Source organism: Drosophila kikkawai, chromosome 3R, assembly GCF_030179895.1.
Source record: "Drosophila kikkawai strain 14028-0561.14 chromosome 3R, DkikHiC1v2, whole genome shotgun sequence".
NCBI classification, from domain to species: Eukaryota; Metazoa; Arthropoda; class Insecta; order Diptera; family Drosophilidae; genus Drosophila; species Drosophila kikkawai.
The window spans coordinates 7,121,797-7,126,716 of NC_091731.1; the positions used below are offsets into that span (position 1 = coordinate 7,121,797).

Here is a 4,920-nt window from a genome sequence, read left to right on the forward strand (position 1 = left end):
GGAACCTGAAACGGGGCCAAACTACTCGAGAAATACGACAAATGGCGGATTTGGTTGTTAGTTTTTATTGTTGGTCTGATTATGTATGAGCCCTACTAGTGCCTTACAGAAAGCTGGCGCGGGTGCGTTTCGAGTTTATTCGCGGAGCGCGGCGTTGGGCACGTCTGACCAAGTCAAAAGTCACCAGCGGAAGAGATCGAGTGCCGGAAAACGCGAGCTGTCATAGCTTTCGTGAACTTGTGGTTCGAACCAGTTCACCGCGATCCGAACTAGTTCGGACTACGAGCCCCGACCACTATAAATTCGTACGGCAGCTTTTTTACTCGTATAAAATGTTCAGCAAACGATATTGTCCATAATAACGTATACCACATATAAAAATGATTTTGTATAGTACTACTAGCGGACCCGGCGAACTTTATCTCGCCCCAACTTCGACTGATTAAATCAAATTAAATTGAGACGTTCCGTTTCTACTTTGACTTACATGTCGAAACAGTACTGTTGAAACATCATCAATCGATACGCATAAAAATTCATAGAGCTGACCTTATTCCTATCTTCTCCTAAAAATTTTAGGCTAAAATTTGAATTCAAAATTAGTTGAGAATCAAAAAGAAGTGATGACTTTTAAACAAACCTGTCGTTGGATTGACAAATTTTTTTGACTTGAAATCTGTGGAGAGCGATCTGATAAACAATATTTTTTGTTTTGTTATCCGGTGTAAAAATAAATAATGATGACGGCTTTCCCACACGCGAACAGGCTACGTATAGCTGGCCATGTGAAAAATATGGATATTCTAGATTTATCACGCAGACTTCCAACGATTGGCCTTGCGATTTATTGATGGTCATCGCAAATGCCAATCGAACTGGGAACTGAATCGTCTTGAAATGGAATGGAGGATCTGTTGGAATAGGAATTCGTGGGATAAGAACTACCTCTCCTTTAAATTTGCCCTTGCATATGGCGCGGACTTCCAACATAAGTAGCTGGGAGATTGGTCAAACAACCGATGTTGGCCGCGTGTCCTTCAGTAGCGATAGCGTCACGCAAGTGAATGTACTCGTCTGACCGAACTTCGACTGATTAAAACGAATGAAATTGAGACGTTCCGTTTTTACATTGACGTACATGTCGACACAGTACTGTTGAAACAAACGGTGGTATCTTAACAGATGATTGTCAACATCTAGTCGAATCATGAATCGATACGCATCAAAATTCATAGAGATGACCTTCTTATTCGTTTCTTCACCTAGAATTTGAATTTAAACTTAGTTGTAGAATCAAAAAGAAGTGATGACTTGTAAACAAACCTGTCGTTGGATTGTCCATCTTTATGTTGAAGTGATACCCATCTTCTCCACGACAGAACATTAACGGATATTGAAGAGCATCATGTGACCGATGAGTCTCATAAACTCGCTGCACTTGGCCATTATCCCGACGGTTAAAAACAATATCGCGTTATTCCACATTCTCGCCAACAATCACCACTGCGTGTTCATTGATAGTGGGAGCGTTAAATTGTCTTGCATGGCTACCAGTGGGTCTTTTGTCAGCGCTGATAATGATTTTGTGTTCGTCATAATGCATTATATCCAATGCAGTTTTGAACAATCTGACCAATTCATTATGCTCATAGAGAAGATTTTGCAATTGTTCGATAATTTCACGTTAAGTTTCAGTAAAAATTGCACAGCGGTGATTTAGTTCAACTGCCGAATCACCAATGAAATAGATCTGAAGGAATTTAAGATCTTTGTTTTGTGGTGATAACAAAGCGCCCGCTCGGTGGTGAATTTGCCCATGAATCTGAATGTTGGAATGCAATTTCGAAAAAATGTCAGTTGTTAATTTTGATAATAAAGAGACGCCATTACCTTATAACTTGGATTGTAGCCTGATTGATGAAAAACCTCGACTCCAAATGACGTAATTCGAAAGCATCCGTTATATTTTTGTGCAAGCTTTAAGAAACTGTTTGATTGGGCTGAATTTCTATATAGTAGCGAATACAATGGCCCTGGTGGATGAGCCAAAACGGGCAATTTAATTTTGCCACCTGCACAGCATAAGCCGGGGGTTTCCAACCGAAACTTCAGTGCATTGCAATCCTAGACAATGAACCAATAACAACGCAAGTAAGATCCTTGTAGGATGTTTCAGGATTGTATGCGAATGCAGCGCGATTCAAGTTTTCATTTGCGGCTCGTCTTTCTCTATTATTATGTCGGGCCTGAGGTGATCTTTGTGGAGCGAGAAGCTGTGCCATTTGGGCACGTATCGATGCATTTATTTCTGTACGTTCCTCTTGCGTCCGACTATTACGGGAATTCTGAATACTTATTGCATTGCGTGAACGCCGTCCAAGTCTTGATCGTCTAACAGCAGGCATTACTTCCAATTGGTAATGCTTCGTTAGCTCGATTTTTTTGTTTAAATATTTTTTTACCGAGTTCATTGATACACAATTTCAACGCAGCTATGATCTTTGTAGGGTGTTTCAGAATTTTACATACAACAGTGTGTCCATCTGTTGAGCCGCTAGCGACTTTTCCGGAAGGACTTCCCAAAATTCTCTTACCTTCTTACCTTCTTCTGACAATTACAAACAACTGAAAAAAATTTGAGCCAAATCGGCCCAGCCGTTCTCTTGTGATGCCATTAGTAACATTTTTTGTCTCCATTTTTATATATATAGATAACTTTATTCTCTTAAGTTTAAAACAAAAAAATTTATTGTACTTCGACAACAACAACAATAATATTTATTTATTTTAATGTGTCATTAAAATGATAATATAAATTTGACCACTATTAATTCGTACGGTGCGTTTAATATTTACTTTTTATACGAAATACTAGGTTGTTTTTATACCTTTGCAGGGTATTATAATTTCAGTCAGAAGTTTGCAACGCAGTGAAGGAGACGTTTCCGACCCTATAAAGTATATATATTCTTGATCAGCATCAACAGCCGAGTCGATCTAGCCATGTCCGTCTGTCCGTCCGGCTGTCCGTTTCTACGCAAACTAGTCCCTCAGTTTTAAAGCTATCTGAATGAAACTTTGCATATAGTCTTCTATATACTCTCACTGCTATATATGTCGGAACGGGCCGGATCGGACGACTATATCGTATAGCTGCCATACAAATGTTCGATAAATTTTTAGAAAAAAAATATAACTTGGGTGTTTTTCAATATTTTTGCATCATTTTTGAGATATAGCCATTCTATATTATTCCAGAATTTTGGTAAAAATTTTATGAAAATCGGATGACTATATCTTATAGCTGCCATAGAAACGATCAGGAAATTAATAGGAAAAAAAATGATAACTTCGTTGTTTTTAAACGTATTTTCATCAACTCTGAGATATAAGCATTTTTTATTATTTCAGAATTTTGGTATAAATTTCATGAAAATCGGACAACTATATCATATAGCTGCCATAGGAGCGATCGGTAGATGTAGAGAAAATGTAAGGCTGGGAATGTAAAACTGTAACTGTCAAACTGTAAACATAATAAGTATAGGTAAAATGTAATGAAACTCTGTTTTGTGTGTGTTTTAAGCATTTAAATTTATAATATAAATATCAAAACCAATCTGCAAGGGTATTGTTGAGAGCACGGATGATTGGCGTAGAGTTATTAAATGTTCGACAAATTTATATAGCAGTCACTTTATTTATTTCATTAAGTTTTACAGAAAAAATGCGCAGCTTTAAAAAACTTTGTATTTTATCCAAGGCCGGTGCTTTCTCAAGTGGCCAGATACATTTCCAGGAAAAATACCTTTAATTCTTAGAAACTCAATGGTCACACCTTTTATCGCCCAGCTAAAGATTTGGTATCTATTTTATGGCGGTAACATTCTCCCCCCCCCCCCACCTCCATCACCCAGTGGCTCCAGAACTTGTCCGCGAATAGTTGAGTCTGTTGCCAACGCAGCCTTAGATCGGTGTTGTCATCTGCCATGCGCTTATAGCCGCTCGTCGATCCCAGAAGTAAATGATTTCGGGTGAGCGCTTCGTCGTCGCCTGAATCTAAAGAGACAAAGGTTAGTGGTCTAGAATTGATGACATTTTCTGCTTCCATAAGGGCTGTTCGAAGGGTCTCGTCATTGAAGTTATTAGTTGGGCAGATTGATTTCAAAACAGTCTTAACTGATCTGACGAGTCGCTCCCAAGCACCTCCCATATGCGGTGCCGCTGGTGGGTTGAAGTGCCATTTAATCGCTTCATACTTTATAGTGATTTCGTCAAGATCAATCTTTTTGAGTTCTTCTTTTACCATCTTCTCAGTTGCTTTAAAGTTGGTTCCGTTGTCGGAGAAGATTTCTTTTGGAGTCCCGCGACGTGTCATAAAATTTCGAAGACACATTATATACGAGTTTACATCAAGTTCTTCTACTTAGTTCCACTTCTATATGTACGGCTCTCAGTGTCAGGCATGATGTGCATCAAGTTAGCAGGGCAACTTTGGATTTTCAAAATTCTGATTATACCATAATTTGCCGTTAATTATCCGTTAATTATTCGTGAAAGAAAAAAATTTGCCGTTCAATTTTTTATCCTGCTAACTTGATATCAAGTTAGCAGGGCAACTCCTGCAAACTTGAACATTTCCAAATTTTTTTTTCTCATAATTTGCCGTTAATTACCCGTTAATTACTCGTGAAAGAATAAAATTTGTTGCTCAAGTTTTTATTATTATTTTTTAAAAACATAAAGTTGCCCTGCTAAGTTGATATCAAGTTAGCAGGACAACTTCTAAAATCCTTCACATTTCCAAAATCTTTTTTTGCCAGAATTTGCCGTTTATTATTCGTTAATTATTCGTGAAAGAACTAAATTTGTTGCTCCATTTTTAATTTTTTTTTTTTTTATTTTTTAAAAACGCAAAGT

The 4,920-nt window shown here is 37.8% G+C and overlaps 1 long non-coding RNA gene across 1 annotated transcript; it reads right to left on the reverse strand.

Annotated features, from left to right (window-relative positions):
* Positions 1 to 509: 509 nt before the first annotated feature.
* Positions 510 to 2,495, reverse strand: LOC138928838 (uncharacterized). The gene is made up of 3 exons (XR_011445242.1): positions 1,891 to 2,495; positions 1,324 to 1,822; positions 510 to 1,262 (listed from the first exon to the last, which is right to left on the reverse strand). It is a non-coding gene; the product is annotated as an uncharacterized lncRNA (long non-coding RNA).
* Positions 2,496 to 4,920: the final 2,425 nt, after the last annotated feature.